Source organism: Natrix helvetica (genome assembly GCF_964273705.1).
Source record: "Natrix helvetica genome assembly, chromosome: 6".
Classification (NCBI taxonomy): domain Eukaryota; kingdom Metazoa; phylum Chordata; class Lepidosauria; order Squamata; family Natricidae; genus Natrix; species Natrix helvetica.
This window is the reverse complement of record NC_138553.1, coordinates 46,394,541-46,411,414: the sequence shown is the minus strand read 5'-3', so window position 1 is coordinate 46,411,414 and position 16,874 is coordinate 46,394,541. Positions and strand designations below refer to the sequence as shown.

Genomic DNA, 16,874 nt, shown 5'->3' with positions numbered 1-16,874 from the left:
TGGCATAATTGCCATAAATATGGAATCTTTTGACAATTGTGGTCCATTAACTACCTTTATTACAAGCTTTTCAAACCTATTCTCTGTTACTTTCTCATGAGAGATGCTACATTGTTTTAAAAACAGTTTTAATTTGCATTTACACTAGAAGCTTTCTTGAGAGCATTTTGTCATCTGTAAACTTATGACACACACATACATACATATGTCAATAAAACCATCAATGTAAAAAATAATTGATTGTGTGTGTGTGTGTGTGTGTGTGTGTTTTGTATTTGTGCTGATAAATAAATAAAAATATGGTTTTCTGCCTGGATGGTCTCCTGCAGTGAGCCGAAAGACAGAAAGGGGAAGCAGTGAGTTCCCTCCCATATTTGGGCATACCAGGGGTTGTAATACAATACATACATACATACATACATACATACATACATACATACATGTGTGTGTGTGTTACGTTTGTGCTGATAAATAAAGGGAGACTAGTATAGATCTATTTCAACCTATTTAGGTCTCATCAGCTAGCCATACCCTTACTGGGAATCGAACTAGGGCTGTATTGCATATTAGACCAATGTAATTGCCACTAAGCCACAGGCTCTCTTCCTTATCAACTAGGCCAGGGAAATAGGTATGTATTGAGTTACAACCCCTGGTATGCCCAAATGTGGGAGGAAGCATGCTGCTTCCTTTCTCTGTCTATCGGCTCATCACAAGAAACCATCCAGACAGAAAGCTATTATTTTTAATGTTGCCTTTGTTATTTGTGTTGCGTTTATGCTGATAAATAAATAAAGGGAAACTAGTATAGATCTATTTCAACCTATTTAGGTCTCATCAGCTAGCCATACCCTTTCCCTGGCCTAGATACATACATACTTTAAAAAGTAAAATAGAGCCTTTTCTGACATTCCTTCTTTCTCTCTCTCTCTCCCTCTACCTCCTTCTCCCACAACCAACCAGAGTGAAGAGATTGTTTTTGCCTGACGTGATTACTTCCAACCAGAAATGAGACAGAAGATGACATAAAATTAGACTGAAGTGTAATGTGCACTACTTGATGGTTGGATAATGACCACCACCCTGCAGTACAGTTATTAACTGTTGACTCACATTTCAGAAATAAGAGGATCCTGTAGCACTATGCCATTTCTGTGTGATAAGCCATATTCACTTTCAATTTTCATTCTAGGAAGCCAAACCATGCTTTAAGCATGCAGATATAATGAGTCCTTATGGAAGGCAGAACCAGATTTAAAAATCACTTAGCAGCACTTAAAAATATCCTCACAGAAAAATGCAAGACTGATTCTTAAAAGTCCATTTTGGTCCAATTTAAGTAAAACTAGACATGAAATGAGGGACACAGTGGCTCAGTGGCTAAGACGCTGAGCTTGTCAATCAGAAAGTTTGGTGATTTGAATCCCCAGTGCCATGTAACGGAGTGAGCTCCCATTACTTGTCCCAGCTTCTGCCAACCCAGCAGTTCGAAAGCATGTAAAAATGCAAGTAGAAAAATAGGAACCACCTTTGGTGGAAGGTAACAGTGTTTCATGCGCCTTTGGCATTTAGTCATGCCAGCCACGTGATTACAGAGACGTCTTCGGACAGTGCTGGTTCTTCGGCTTTGAAACAGAGATAAGCACCGCCCTCTAGAGTCAGAAACAACTAGCACATATGTGCAAGGGGAACCTTTACCTTTACCTTAGACATGAAATATGATAAACCTGAATAATCAACATGGGATACCATAAACAAAGGCCGCAGCTTGAATTGCAGGAAAGTATATCTATACAAAGGTAATCGGCATGTTCAAAGTCTATGAATAGCTTTTTGTTCTATACTTTCCTGCACAGTCACTTAATAAACATGCATAACAGAGTGTATAAACTGTAATTTTCAAAAGTGTTGTAGTAAAACTAAAACAATAGATATTTCTGGGCAAAGGTTCATCGACTGAGTCAGAAGGAAAAGTCAATTAAGTTTGCAGAAATTCATGAGTTACAGTACTTCAAATTTCTAGTCCAACTGTTGCATATCTGTCTGATTCATTCTTAAACATATTAAGCTGGAAAAGACACTATCAGATTTCCTTCAAATCAGGAGAGAGGGTAGAAAGGGGAAGAGGAAGAGTAGGAGTAGGAGAAAGTTAAGGGAAGAAGGAAGGGAAAGGAGAGGAGGAAAGAAGAAAGTAGAGAAGGGAGGGAGGGAGAAAAGAAAGGAAAATAAGATGGTGTCACAACAGGAGGAAGGGATGGTAAATAAAGCAACTCAAACTATATATTATAACCTATTAAATGAAATAATAAATGTATAAGAATGATAAATGTAAAGAAGAATAACAGTTATGTGAATGTATACTTAAAATGGTATGTAAGAGAATAAATTTTTTTAAAAAAAAATCTTTAAAAAAATGTTTCCTTCAAATCATGTTTAGCTTTAAGTGCCTAACTCAGCACTATGGCTTGAAGTAGATTTGATCAAAGTTAGAACTTAAGTTTTATTCTTATTGATCAATTATTGACTTAAAGTATTAAATTTCTTTCCAGGGACCTGGTGCCTTTATAATTACATGTCCAATAAGTTTCTTGTGAAGTTTTACCTAATTACATCTATCTCCAAAATTTTAAAAAGTTAAACAAAATATTAGATAATTTTTTTAACTGTGCCCATCAACTGATTTTGGATATGCTGACAGTTAACATTTATCTTGGTCGATTTTTTAGTCTTTTCCAACTGCACAGATGTAGCATAAGGAATAGGAATAGGAATGGATAGAATAGAACAGAACAGAAAAGAACAGAACAGAATTCTTCATTGGCCAAGTGTGATTGGACACACAAAGAGTTTGTCTCTGGTGCATAAGCTTTCAGCTTACATACAAAGTGATAGGTCCTATATCATAGGCAGTAGTGGGTTCTGGATTCCGTTCCAACCAGTACAGTTGGAACTGCCCCGGCATCACTCACATACATGCGCGCAGCGCACACGCACACGTGGGCGATGCAAGCATGCATCCTACCTGTCAGTGAGGCTTCCACAAGCCTCCACGACACTCCAGCTGCTCAGCGGAGCATCGCGCAGGCGCTGTACGTATGCGTGGAAGCATGGAAGCCTTAAAAGGCAGGTAAGGAGCTCAGGTGGGCGGGTGGGCCATCCGGAGCACTGTACCAGAACGGTATCCGGTGCTCCGGGCTGGCTCTGGTACGCCTGTACCAGGGCGTGTCACCTGCAACCCACCACTGATCATAGATCATACTTATTCGTAAGATATATGTTCATTTATTTAACAATTGTCCAGCAGCACAGGACATTTATATTAGCTCCTTTTAATGTTTCTAAACAGTCTTAGAAAGTAAATATTATATTCATCTGGAGGGCTGTGTTTTTACTAATAGGCCAGATAAAGAGCTGTATTGCATCTCTCTTCTTTTGTCAGATATAGGTTCAACTGTATTTGTAGGCAACTTCTGCTCTATGCTTATATAGCAAACAAATGATATTTCTGGATTTGGCTCATGATGCGCTGTTGGGCCCAGAATTTAATTTGGCATAAGCTGATTGTTCTTTTGTTACATTTTCATCTTGTAGTGTTTTTTCATTTTTTGCTGTATAAGGGCTGTAGTTCAAAATACTACTCCTTTAAAAATAATTCTCAAACATGATACCATATAAATGAAGTACATGCCTTCATACATTTCAAACCCCACTTTTTTTTTGAAATTTTTTTTTATTGGTTTTTACAAATGTTTTAAGGAAAAGGGTAAATAGGTATAGAAAATTTTGACAGCTACATCATGCGGAAGGTAGAAATCCCCCCAAATCTCACAACTTTTACAAAAAAGAAAAAGAAAATATCAAAATTTGAATAAACATTGGCAGCTTTTGATTTTACATTAAATCATCAATATATTCAATCATCTTTTATGTCACTTCCAACAATTACATTATAACAACAATTGCAATAATGTTTCAACCTCATTTTTGTGACCTGAGTCTTTTCACTGTTGCATCCTCCCCTCTGTCTGCTGGCAGAGCCACGGCCCCTCCCTCCTTTGTGTCTCGTGTACCCTGTTTCATCTAGGAGGGCACTGTGTTTTTTAATGAAGGCCTCCACCTCCGCAACTGTGTTAATTCTAATTCTGCTGCCCGCCCAGAAAATCAGCATTCCTTCTGGCAATAACTATCTGAACCAAATTCCTTTATTATATAATTTATTTGCTAAAGAGGAATATTTCTTCCTCTTATCTCTTACTTTCTTCGGAATTTGTTTAAGAATGGTTATTTCTTTGTCTTTATATTTTAATGGTCCCACCCTTTGAGTTCCTAAGACCTCATCTCTTGTGGTCTTTCTAAGAAATTTAACATGTATTTCCCTTGGAACATTGTGTGTTCTAGCGTATGCTGAGTTGATCCTATAAATCAAATCAATATCCCACCATAGCTGTTGTTTATCTCTTTTAATGTATTCTGCTAAAATTGTGGTCATGATCTCCTTAAGATCTTCATTCTCTGTTTCTGGCAAGTTTTGAAATCTAAGGAAAAAAGACATTCTTTCAAATTCCACCTTTATCATGTGATTTTCAAATTCTATGTTCCCCTTCTGAATTGTCTTGACCTCTTCCCTCAGCCCAGTCGCGCCCTCCACCAGCACACCTATTCTCTGTTTATTTTGTGAAGTTTCTTCAGATGCTTTAGGTTGTAAAAATAAAGCCAATTGTGTCTGTTGAGAAATCAGGCTGGATGTAGAGGATGTTGGGGCCGAGGATGCCTTACCAGGCGGTAATTTTTTAGGGCCCATATTAAGTTCAGAGATAGCTATAAGTCTGTACAAAGAAAATTCAACCCCCACTTTTGTTCTCTTGTGTTTCAGAGTAATATTTCTGTACTAAAAATCATTCATACCCATATTGACATTACAGCTCAGAATGTTTGAATTGGATGGTATTTCCAGCAAACAAATGTCTCACTTCCTTTCATGTACCTTCCAGTTGGTCAAGGTCAACTGTCAAACAGGAGGAAGTTTTTCCTAGTGGTTATGTCATGCTTGATGGAGTCAGATGTTTCTGGGTCATAAGGACAAAGCAAGCCAACAACAATTACACTTTCCTCTATTGACAACCTTGCTAAAAATGATTCCTTGCTATTCACTATTCTCCTGTAAAACTGCTGATCAAAAAATAAACCAAGTCCTGATATCAGAGAAGCTAATGTTAATACAAGAAAATGAGGCATTAATAGCATGCACTTGGAACAAATATTCTCCATCTTTTAATTAGGTCAGATGTTAGGTTAATAAAATGAAAGAGTATACAACTGGATATTTTGTATATTCCTTTTAAGCATACAGAATGACATTTTGAGATCTTCTGGAATATATGAAAGGCAATGCTTAGGAAGGCTATAAAATGGTTGAATTTAAACTACAGCTGCCACATTTAGTCTACAAGCATCTGTATAACTACTTTGTAAACCAAATAATTTGTATTTTCTGTATTCTTTCTTGGCATGTCATGCTCTTCTGGATGTTTGCAGCCCAGATATGGTATGGTAGTTCTTCTGAAACAACCTTTTGGAATTTGGAATCTCAGCCACTTCATTTAATGAAGCAACTGGATTCTTTACACAATCATACAATATATATGCATAACCTGTTGCCTACAACCACACCTTAGCTCTTGATACATGCCTAATAAAGGAATGAAAGATAGCACACTCCCAGGTGTGCCATGAGGCAAGTCTTTGTGGTGGGAAAACTCAACTCACCGCTCCTCTGACTAGTTAGTTCTATGGGAAGGAAAATAAAACAACATTGCTTTTCCATACTGATTCTTTGCTATGAGGAATGTTCACCTATGTAAAATCCTGTTTCCTTTACAGTTCAAAATGGTGGGCAATAGTCTCCTATGGATTTAAAAGCATTGTTAAAATGTTTCATAATATACAGAACACTTTAGGCAGTTTTTCCTTATTTTTATAATAGTTCATATACAGTCAATTTCCCAAGAATTACCCATTTCCTTCTTTGAGAATCATTTCCCAATGAAGCTTTTTAAAATGTAAATTTGCCTATGTAATCACTGTTTAATTTTAAGATGAAATGTTTACATTCAATTTTCAGTAGCAAAATCTCTCCAGGTACCGTTTTACCTGCAGATTCTAGGTCATGGAAAAACAAACAAACTAGCATTTGATCTTAAGGAAACAGAGTCCAGAATTATTTTAAAAGTCCAGTTTAACTAACAAACTAACCAAGATGAAAGATAGTAGAGATTAATTGTGGTTAGTAGAATTAGTGCAATAATAGAAATCCCACCGCACACCCCTCTTCAGCCACCTCCACAAGATGGCTGCAAAGAATTCAGAATTTTCTGTATTTTCTCCTGTCACCTAGTGGCCAACCAGAACGTTATAGTTCAGAAATGCCATGCCTAACACTAGCATTCTATTGCAGCCTTGATTTACACTGCCATCATCCAATTTGAGAGATTTGCTTCTTCTCAACTCCTATCCCAAAGGTAGAAATAGGAACAGAAGATCCCTGGGAGTTTTCAAGTTTTGAGAATTTGTGTAGGAAAATATAGGAGAAAATTGGGAGTCCTGCCTTATCAATTTACATTAGTTAGAGAGCTTCAGACATCAAACTGGTTACAATACTGGGTTGTAACAAAATATCTGACAAAACTTAATGGGAAGAAGCACTGTAAATAAAGATTTATAAATCTTTGCATTTTAGGAAACATAAATGCTAGCTGTTAAAATCATACTTCTCTTACGCTGTTAAAATAAAAAGATTATTTTCTAACCAAAGAAGCCTAAGGAAGATATCCTGATACTTGAAATATCGTAGGAATTTTGTAAAATTTCATTTGGCCTATTATACTTATTGCCTGTATGATTTTAGATGATGCTTTCATTAACTATTCAGTTATTTTTAAGTATAACCTAACCATACAAAAAAACTTTTTTTTCAAACAAAGTTTTTAATTCTTTTTTGTTACAAGTTTTAAATTCTTTTGTAAACCAAGTGTTGCCCGGGTTTTCTCTTTTAAAATTCTCTCATATATATAATTCATTTTACATCATATTTTCATTTCCAATTTTAGCCATATTATTTTCTTCCCATATTTTCCATCTTAAACTTAATTTTTTCTTAACACATAAACAATATCATTATTTGCCTCTTCAAAAATAAACCAAATTTATCAGTTCATTTTCCATCTGTTATTCTATTTTCTACAGGTAGCACATATCCTCAAATTCAATTTTTATATAATAAACATTTCACTTAGTTATCCACAATTAATAATGTTAATATAATTCCCACATCTTAATTAGCTGCATATCATTAACATATTTCATTTTATTCTACTAATATATCCCTTCTTTCTTTTTCTCCTTTTCTAACCATTTTCTCTTAGTTCATCTCTTACTCTCTTTAATACTCCACTTTTCATTAATTTTCTGGTTGCCCTTTTATCTCGTGTGTGTGTGTGTGTGTGTGTGTGTGTGTGTGTGTGTACACACACATATTTGGGCATACCAGGGGTTGTAACACAAATACATACCTATTTCCCTGGCACAGCTGATAAGGAGGAGAGCCTGTGGCTTAGTGGCTAGTACATCTGCCTAATATGTAATACAGCCCAGATTCAAATCCCAGTAAGGGTATGGCTAGCTGATGAGAGCTAAATAGCTTGAAATAGATCTATACTAGTCTCCCTTTATTTATTTATCAGCACAAATAAAACACAAACATAGCAAAGGCAACATTAAAAACAAAAAAAAATATAGTGTTCTGCCTGGATGGTATTCTGTAATGAGCCGAAGGACAGAAAAGGGGAGTAGTGAGCTCCCTCCCATATTTTCTTCTGAATCATTTTTATCACTTTTTGATAGATTGTTTGAATAACCCTCCCCAAGATTTCTCTTTTTCACTTCCCACTATTTTTCTCCTTGTTTTTAATACGATACGATACGATACGATACGATAGAATACAATACAATACAATACAATACAATACAATACAATACAATACAATACAATACAATAGCAGAGTTGGAAGGGACCTTGGAGGTCTTCTAGTCCAACCCCCTGCCTAGGCAGGAAACCCTGTACCATTTCAGACAAATGGCTATCCAACATCTTCTTAAAGACTTCCAGCGTTGGGGCATTCACAACTTCTGGAGGCAAGCTGTTCCACTGATTAATTGTTCTAACTGTCAGGAAATTTCTCCACAGTTCTAAGTTGCTTCTCTCCTTGATTAGTTTCCACCCATTGCTTCTTATTCTACCCTCAGATGCCTTGGAAAATAGTTTCACTCCCTCTTCTTTGTGGCAACCCCTGAGATATTAGAACACTGCTATCATGTCTCCCCTAGTCCTTCTTTCTATTAAACTAGACATACCCAGTTCCTGCAACTGTTCTTCATATGTTTTAGTCTCCAGTCCCCTAATCATCTTTGTTGCTCTTCTCTGCACTCTTTCTAGAGTCTCCACATCTTTTCTACATCGTGGTGACCAAAACTGAATGCAGGATTCCAAGTGTGGCCTTACCAAGGCATTATAAAGTGGTATTAACACTTCACGTGATCTTGATTCTATCCCTCTGTTTATGCAGCCTAGAACTGTGTTGACTTTTTTGGCATCTGCTGCACACTGCTGGCTCATATTTAAATGGTTGTCCACTAGGACTCCAAGATCCCTTTCACAGTTACTACTGTTGAGCAAGGTACCACCTATACTGTACCTGTGCATTTCGTTTTTCTTGCCTAAATGTAGAACCTTACTCTTTTCACCATTGAATTTCATTTTATTAGATAGTGCCCAATGTTCGCCAAGATCCTTCTGTATCTTTAGCCTATCTTCTGGAGTGTTGGCTATTCCTGCCAGCTTAGTGTCATCTGCAAATTTGATGAGTTCCCCATTTATTCCCTCATCCAAATCATTGATGAAGATGTTGAAGAGTACTGGGCCCAAAACAGAGCCTTGGGGTACTCCACTGCATACCTCTCTCCATGTAGATGCAGTTCCATTGAAGACTACACGTTGAGTGCAGTTGGTCAGCCAGTTACGAATCCATCTGGTGGTGATGCTGTCCAACACACATTCTTCTACTTTATCTAGTAGTAGGTTATGGTCTACCTTATCAAATGCCTTACTGAAATCCAAGTAAACCATATCGATGGCATTCCTCTGGTCCACTAATTTTGTCACTCTGTCAAAGAATGCAATAAGATTAGTCTGGCATGATCTGTTTTTGACAAATCCATGTTGGCTTTTGGCTATTACTTTGTTTGCTTCTAGGTGTTCGCAAATTCGTTGCTTGATTATCTTTTCCAGAATATTTCCTGGTATTGAGGTCAGGCTGATAGGTCTGTAGTTTCCTGGATCTGTTTTTTCCCCTTTTTTGAAGATGGGAACCACATCAGCTCTTTTCCAGTCCTCTGGTAGTTCCCCGGTGCTCCAGGATCTCTGAAAGATATAGTTCAGTGGTTCTGAGATCTCGTCTGCCAGTTCCTTCAGAACCCTGGGGTGTAATCCATCCGGTCCTGGTGATTTGAACTCGTCTAGGGTAGACAGTTGCTCACTTACCATTTTCTTCCCCATTTCAACTTGTGTTCCTAATCTGATTTTTGTGGTGCTGTTTTTGATAGGTTGGACTGTTTTATCTTTTTGTGTAAAGACAGATGCAAAACATGAGTTAAATAGTTCTGCTTTCTCCCTGTTGCTTGTCACCTTCTTGCCACTATCTCCCAGCAATGGACCAATTGTTTCCTTAACTCTTTTCTTGTTTTTAACATGTCGGAAGAAGCTTTTTTTGTTATTTTTTACTTTTGTGGCAAGCCTTTCTTCATTGTGAGCCTTAGCTTTCCTCACTTCATCTTTATATGCTCAGGCTATTTGCTGATATTCTGCCTTAGTTATGTCCTCCCCTTTCCACTTTTTATACTTCTTTTTTGTCTTTCAATTTGTCAGAGAGTTCTTTATGCAGCCATGCTGGTTTCTTTTGGGAGCTGTTATTTTTCTTCTTCATTGGTATTGTGCTAGACTGAGCTTTTGTAATCTCATTTTTCAAAATTTCCCAAGCTTCTTGAGTTGTTTTCCCCTTGAGGATTCTCATCCATGGAATCTTTCCCAAGGTCTCTCTAAGTTTATTGAAATTAGCTCTCTTAAAGTCCAAGACTCTAGTTCAGTGATGGTGAACCTATGGAGCCATTTGTCAGGGCATACGAGGCGCTGCCCTGTCAGCTGGCCAGTGCGCATGCGCGCGCTGGTCAGCTGAGTTCACCTTTTTAAAAGCTATTTTTCGCCTTCCCCAGGCTCCAGAGGCTTTATAGGGGCCTGGGGAGGGCGAAAAGAGCCTCCCCCGTCCCCCCAGAGGCCCTCCGGAGGCTTCAGGGACCGTCCGGAGGCTTCCCTGAAGCCTTCGGAATGCTTAAAACGACCCTCCGAGCAAACCGGAAGTGACTTCCGGGTTGCTCGGAGGGTGGTTTTAAGTGTTCTGAAGGCTTCAGGGAAGCCTCCGGACAGTCCCTGAAGCCTCCGGAGGGCCTCTGGGGGGGCGGGGAGGCTCTTTTCGCCCTACCCAGGCTCCTATAAAGCCTCTGGAGCCTGGGGAGGGTGAAAAAAGCATGTAAAAAGGGGGGGTGCGTTGTGCGTGCATGCGCACTGGGGGGGTCGCGCGTTGCATTATGGGTGTGGCACGCCCGCACACGACCCTCCTGCGCTCCCCCCATTTGTGGCACGCGAGCCAAAAAAGGTTCGCCATCACTGCTCTAGTTTCACTTTGTTCTACTACTTCTGTTTGCATAATGTTGAATTCCAATATTGCATGGTCACTTGCCCCCAGGATTCCTGTGGCTTCAACACCTTCTATCATTTCCTCTCTGTTAGTGAGAATTAAAGTCCAATATGGCTGATCCCCTTGTTCCCTTCTCTACTTTTTGGGAAACAAAGTTGTCTGCTAGATTTGTTAGGAACCTGTTGGATCTTCCACTTGGTGCAGAGTTTGTTTCCCACTTGATGTCAGGGTAGTTAAAATCCCCCACTACTATTGTGGTGTGCTTCCTACATACCTTAGTTAGCTGACTAGCAAAAAGTTCATTTACTTCCTCTGCTTGGTTGGGTGGCCTGTAGTATAGACCTATGGTAATGTCATTCCCCCCCCAACCTTTAATATTGACCCAAATGCATTCAAGATAGTTCTCATCATTGTTGTGCTCTATTTCTGTAGAGAGGTAATTATTTCTTATATATAGTGCAACTCCACCTCCTCTTTTAGTTGGTCTATTTCTTTTAAATAATTTAAATCCTTCTAGCTGTATGTTCCATTTGTCGGTTTCATCCCACCAAGTTTCTGTAATGGCAACAATATCATATTTGCCCTCATTTACTTGAATTTCTAATTCACCCTGCTTATTCACCATACTCTGTGCATTGGTATATAGACATTTGAGTCCATTTTGATTGACCCTGTGCTTACTGTCTACATAACCTGTGTTTTGCCTGACTGCCCCTATTTTCTTGCTACTTGTATGATTCATGCACATGGTATGGCACTCACTATTAAATGCTTGGTTTTGCTTGACAGCAGGAGTGATAATCTTACCTGCACAAATATCTGTGTTACATGCACTGATAACCTTGGATTATTCCTTTTTTTGGATACCATTTCCCTTTTTTCCTCTCTGCTCTTTCTATGCCTCTGTAAATCTCGATAAAATTGTCTAACTGGTTTATATTTTCAGCTTCTTTTGCTACAATATTAACTTGTCATTTGTGTTCCTCTTTGCCAGTTCCTCTCCTATTTCCTGTTCTATGTGTTTCAACTATTTTTCTGGTTCTTTATTACCTTTTAGTGTTGCACACGCATCTTTTAACATTTCAAGTAGTTCTTCATACATCCCACACTCCATGTTCAAATTTAACAAACTTTTAATACCTTTATATTTTACCACAATTAATTAAATCCCTCTTCTTGTTTCCAATTTTAATATATGGTCCCAAAGTAGTCCAGTCCGCTTCAAAAGTTTTTTATTTTCTTCCTCAGCCATAGAAAAACAAAGTCAAACAATAGGGAAGGACCATACATTCCTTAAAAGTTCTCAGTGTATTCCACTTATCTTTCCTGTGGTCAAGGTCAGATTTTATCGCTGGGCTTTGTTTCAGAGTGTTGCTATACTTTCTTTCCTCCAGTAGGTGGCTTTTACAATCCCACAATACGATCAAATCAATAACTTGTCAAAGTTACCAGAAACCAAAAACTCTAAATCCACACAGAAAATTTGCTCTTTCTTCTCTGAATCTTTTCCTATTATTGTTTTAAACTTCTCCAATTCCAATTGCATTAACCAAACTCTTCTTGGGCTCTTAGTACTTTAGTCACTGTTTTTTTCTCCCTCTGAATTTCAAGTATCAATTAACTGCTATTTCTAAGCTCTGGAAAAAAAATTTAAACCCCAAATTTAAATTCCTTTTCCCTTGAATTGGCCAATCTCGCTCCTGGTCCTAGCACTCCGTCCAACACCGGTCCTGCTTAGTCCAGTTGCCCTGGCTCCAGAGCGATTATTAAAAGATGGCCACCACACCTCCCCAGCGTCGATCTGGAGAGCTTGTTTCTGACCTGCTGCAGAGCTTGCCCGGCTCCTCGCAGTTGTCCAAAATGCCTCTCCTTCACCGTCCTTACAGGATGATTCTGGTCCAAAGACCTCCCAACAGCGGTTTGTCGGCTGGGTTTTCGCGAAGCTCCTCGGAGCTCGCGGTTTCCCCAGCCATTCTTGCAGTGACACTTTCAGTTCCCACCATACAAAAAACTTGATTGTTGGTTAATTAAACACAAAGTTTGTTATTTTCAAGTATATCGAAAAATATTGTTGAATCTTGGATAATTGTATTAACACCAAAAAGCATTCTTAAATATGTCAGTAATAAAAGCATATTTTTATTTCAGTTGAATTCAATTTTGAGCAAGTAGGAACTGTAAATACTTTGAGAAGCAACTTAATTCTGAAGGAAATACAGATTTATATAATTTTATATATGTATATGTTATAATATTTTGAATTTTATTCAACAAGAATCCAGAAAAAAGGAGCAGAATATCAAAATGAAAACGATGGCAAACTGGACAGTTTAATTGTTTACAATATAATTGTGATGAAAAATATTTTGCCTTCTGATTTGAGAGAGGAAGATATTAAAATATCTGAGAGTTGAAGTCCCCATATCTTAATATCATTAAAACTTCAAAATACTATAATGGATTGTCAGAAAAAAAACAATATTTTCTCTTGTGCAGTATTCTAATTGGAATTTCCTTAAGTGCATTTATATCTGAATCCTCAATCTAGAATTAAAGTGCTGCAGCAAAACTTGATCTCTAGTCTTTTTCCTGATAAGTATGCTCCTTGGAACATTTCTTAATTTTGTAAATTGTGTATTAATCTTATAAACTCTATAAACCTCTTCCTATTGTTATCTTCATCCCAATACCAAAAATTAATCTTTTCTCAGATATCTTCCCCCATGGTCTTCTGGAAATGCTTCAAACCTTTATATGGAATTATGCTGAAAGAGTAATTTTTAGTTTTAAACAGCAGAGATTCAGATTAGAATTGTATGTATAACTTCTTCCAAAAAGAAAATTGGAAGTCATTTGTTTTTCTTTTTTCATGTTTTCTGATCTTTTATTTTCTTTCTTTTTCTCTTTTTTCTTTTTCATATTTACCATGAAATATTTACTACTATTTTCTTCAAATCTAACCATTTTAAGAACTTCTACTATAGGAGGAAAATCTGTAAAAATACCCAGGATACACAGCATCTTTGAATGTGTGCAGCCTAGACCAAGAATTAGAACCTCAGATTGCTTTCCCTCTTTGTTAAAGGTACGATTTCCCTGTCCAGTCATGTCTGACTCTGGGATGTGGTGCTCATCTCCATTTCTTGGTCGAGGGAGCCAGTGTTGTCTCAAGACAATTTCCATGGTCATATGGCCAGCATGCCTACATGCCAAAGGCTGTTACTTTCCCACAGAAATGGTACCTATTAATTTACTTGCATTTGCATGCTTTTGAGCTGCTAGGTGAGCAGCAGCTGGGGCAAGTAACAAGAACTCATCCTATTGCGCAGCACTTGGGTCTTGAACCCAGCTGAGAAGCTAAGAATCTTTAACCGCTGAGCCATCATGCCCCCATTCCTTTCTGTTGCCGAAAGCTTTATTTTTACAGCCCTCTGCTACTCCCACTCAGCCATTTTCAGAAGCATGAAATGTTGGATATTCTACACACATTAAGAGAGTTGGGCTGACATGAAAGGAAGTGGATGCAGCTTATACAACTGCCATTTATCTTTTGTTTTGTCCATAGGCAACTTCTAGTACAGGGGTGTCCAAACTTGGGAGCTTTAAGACTTGTGGACTTCAACTCCCAGAATTCTGTTCTAGTAGATTCCATGAGAGTCAAGTGCATGAGAGTCAAGTTTCAACACAATCTGCCACACAATCTTTTGTGGGTGCACAATCTACACTTCCCTTAAGTTTTTCAAAAGTTTTTGTAAATTCTAAACTCCAAAGTGTTTGAAATGAAAGCTTACTCAGTGCATGGAGAGGAAGCATAATTTATGCTTACTTTTAAAAAGTATTTTAAATTGCATTTCAACTTTTGTCTTGAGCCTCACCATGTTATACAACTGTGGCCCATGGAATATTATATTCAGTTCTTGATCTGAAAAGGTTGGAACGTTCTGCTTAAATGAGCATCTGAGCCAGCCAGTTATGATCCTGTGGCATTTTATCTTCACGACAGACTATGGTAATATTGCTGCTCAGTTACAGGTTTCATATAAGAAAAAAAATCTAAGCACTGCCAGATCCTCCTGTTTTTTTGCATGGAAAACCATGTCATTGGGGGGGGGGGGAATAGAAAGCACTTGATGTGTTTATTTTTTTAAATGTATCCCCTATCTTTCTGCTTAATTAAGTACTCAAAACAACTTATGTACTTGTGATTAAAATTTACAAAATACATCTACAAGTACACAATCTGCATGTATGTGCATGATGGAAATAACAGTTGGATGTAGGATTGTACATCTCTGTGTCTCAACAAATCATGTAGCAGTAAACAAAGCCTGACTTTGCATATAGGGCATCCTATTTCATAAATGATTGAACTGACCACCCATCAGGCATGGCTTAGCAAAATTATTCTAGACTAATTCACTGCTAAATGAGAGTCTTTTCCACATGCAAACAAATTAAGCACCTAAACCTGTGCCCAAAGTTTGCATGCCCAACACAAAAAGCAATAAACAATTCATAGCAAGAGTATGAAACAAGCATGCACAAAATATTCAAGTAATGGGAGAAATAATTGCCACTGAAAATAAACTTGTGTTCAGTGACATTCTCTCTTCACATACTTTGTTTAGTCAGTTTCTGATTGTTTAGATTGTATGGTCTCCATATTTATGACAAGCCACATTTTGCCAAATAAAACTGTTGATTAGGTACAAGCTACAACAAATAAAAATAAATCTGAGTCAGCTGGAAAAAATGTATGTTCTCCATTTAACTAAACTATTATGGTAAATGTAGAAAGTTGAAGCATTAGTGGAAAACTTGTACTACTATAACAAATCTTTCATAGTGACACTATTCTTTCTACAAGAATACATTCTCTTGTATATTCATTTTCAAAGCTTTCAAAAGAAATCCAAACCAAATCAAAATGCTGATCAAGGGAAGAAAAAAAATTGCTTACCATTGCAGAATATGCCTACTTCTACCATTGCAGAATATGCCTACTTCTTACATTAAACCTCCCCTTCTCAAAAATCAGCCATCAGAGTGCAAGAATGAAGCATATTTTAAAGACAAAATATTATGGAGGAAATTAATTCAGCAACAGGAAATCAGTACAACAAATACTGACCACAATTTCCTGTGTTTGTGAACACTCTTTTCTGTTATTGTGGACTTATACCAGCAATAGCTTCTTTCTGAATCACTAATTGCTGCCCTAGAGCTATCATTTTAGTGTAATAATTAATTACTCTTTAAGCTTTTGGGGAAATTTAAAATAGCAGCAATCTTTCCAAGCTCAATCATTCTACAGATGGAGCTCAGAAGGGATGGTGTGATTCTGTCATGGCAGCTGGAGTCCATAGCGTTGAGTCCTAATGGCCCACCAAGTCCAAACTTACTATATATCCAATGGACAACCAGATGGATTTAGGAAAATGCACAATCATGGATAATAGCCTTCTGATGTTTCCAAGCAACTGGCATTTAATTGTATTTAAGTATTGAATCTGTGGCCTGAGATTTTGGAGGTAGTAAACTGACACTAAGATTAGCAGACTTGATAACTTGAAATCTTCATGTCCAATCCCCCTTATGAACCATCTACAGTAAATGGTTTCTGAATCAAAGTCCTAAAGATGCTTTTTTCAAGAGGTAACTCGTCTTTCTGGTTTTTTCTTTGAAGACATTTCATTTCTCATCCAAGAAGCTTCTTGAGCTCCAGAACTGAAGAAGATTCTTAGATGAGAAGTGAAACATCTTCAAAGAACAACTAGAATGTCCAGTTGCCTCTTGAAAAAAGCACCTTTGGGACAACTATGACCTGGGTGAGTGAGAATCTCTATAGACATTCAGAATCAAAGGTTATCTTTACAACTGTTGCCAGTGCATTTATAGTCTAATTAAGCATTAGGAAAAAGCAAATAATAAAAACAAAATGCCCTTATTATTCCAGAATCATCTTGCAGTTATTTTCAGGAGAGTTTTGTCATTATGAGAAGAAAAAAAGTATTCTGTACCCATATTATAAAGTGCTATGCAAAACTTTGAAGGGGCATATCAATTCAG

At 37.5% G+C, this 16,874-nt stretch overlaps 1 protein-coding gene across 1 annotated transcript in view; it reads right to left on the bottom strand.

Moving 5' to 3' along the window:
• Positions 1–15,862, bottom strand: part of TSPAN8 (tetraspanin 8) — a 33,924-nt gene extending 18,062 nt beyond the window's left edge. The window contains exon 1 of the mRNA XM_081957336.1: positions 15,791–15,862. The gene's annotated coding sequence lies outside the window, so the exon portion shown is untranslated. The remainder of the gene's footprint in view (positions 1–15,790) is intronic.
• Between the last annotated feature and the right edge of the window lie 1,012 nt (positions 15,863–16,874).